This window comes from Octodon degus, unplaced genomic scaffold (genome assembly GCF_000260255.1).
Source record: "Octodon degus isolate 3935 unplaced genomic scaffold, OctDeg1.0 scaffold00011, whole genome shotgun sequence".
Lineage (NCBI taxonomy): Eukaryota > Metazoa > Chordata > Mammalia > Rodentia > Octodontidae > Octodon > Octodon degus.
The window spans coordinates 26,378,151-26,379,338 of NW_004524587.1; the positions used below are offsets into that span (position 1 = coordinate 26,378,151).

A 1,188-nucleotide genomic window follows, 5' to 3' on the forward strand; every position below is an offset into this window, starting at 1 on the left:
TTTGAGCTAGGGCCTCTGTGTATAATTCAGTCTAGTGTTGACCCCCATCATGTACTCTAGGCTAGCTTTGAACTCACAGTGATCCTCTTGCCTCAGCCTCTTTAGTATTTTGATTACAGACATGTACCACTTCTTTTTTCTTTTTTTTTTTTTTTTTTTTTTTTTTTGTTTGGTCCCTACATTCCACATTTCTTGAAGTGCTGGTGACCCTAGGCTTCTGCATGATTTGAGAGTGCAGCACTAGCTGGGCATGTTGTTTTCTACCTGACCTCAAGGAATCTGACTTGATCATGTAGTGGAAAGAAGAGAGTCTTAGGGCACCCTTTGGCTCTGCTATGGATTTGGGGCTCTGAGGTAGTAGCACATCTCCTTCAGCAGCAACTGGTTTCCCTTAGCACCTGTGGCCTTGCAGAAGAACTGGAGAAGGAGAAGTCGGAGGCACAGAAGAGCTCCCAGCCCAAGTCGGCCTGTGGAAATGTACGTATCTGGACCTTACAGTTTGTGACTCCCCGTGGTGGGGACTCCGTCCTAAACTAAGACATCTGCTTGGTTCTGAGAGTGCACCATGCACATAGTGCGAGCATAGGTCAGCACAAGGGGATGTGTGCAGGTGCAGACGGGGGAGAGGTCATCTCCTGGGAGTGGGTTAGCACCCACTGCTTGTGCCAAGGGAAGGGCTGTCATCATTTTCTTCTCTCCCACTCCTCCCCCTCCCTCCCTCCCTTACTCCTTCCTTCCTTCCTTCCTTCCTTCCTTCCTTCCTTCCTTCCTTCCTTTTTAGATAGGATATGGATTTGTAGCCCAGGCTCACCTTGAACTCATGGTAATCCTCCTGCCTCAGCCTCCCAAGTGCTAGGGTTATAGGCATTGCTCCTCATGCCTGACTTGTCTTTTACCTTGGGCTCCTTTGTTCCTGCCTCAGAGCAGGACTGGAGGTTAACAGCCATTTGGCTGAGTGTAGCTATGATTTGAAATGCTTAGAATAGAGGCACATGGCCTCCTAAGGAACTTCTCTAGACCATTTTTTTTTTTAAATTTTTATTTATTTATTAGAGAGAGAGAGAGAGAGAGAGAGAGAGAGAGAGAGAGAGAGAGAGAGGCCAGCTCAGCCCACCAGGGGGCAGGGCTGGCTGGCATGTGGTGCTGGGGGATTGAACCGCGGTCCCTGATGCTTTTGCTAAGCTTGTT

General features: G+C 48.6%; 1 protein-coding gene across 3 annotated transcripts in view; it reads left to right on the forward strand.

Moving 5' to 3' along the window:
• The window catches only part of Ciapin1 (cytokine induced apoptosis inhibitor 1), a 17,557-nt gene that overhangs the window by 15,179 nt on the left and 1,190 nt on the right, over positions 1–1,188 (forward strand). The gene's annotated exons all lie outside the window — the stretch shown is intronic.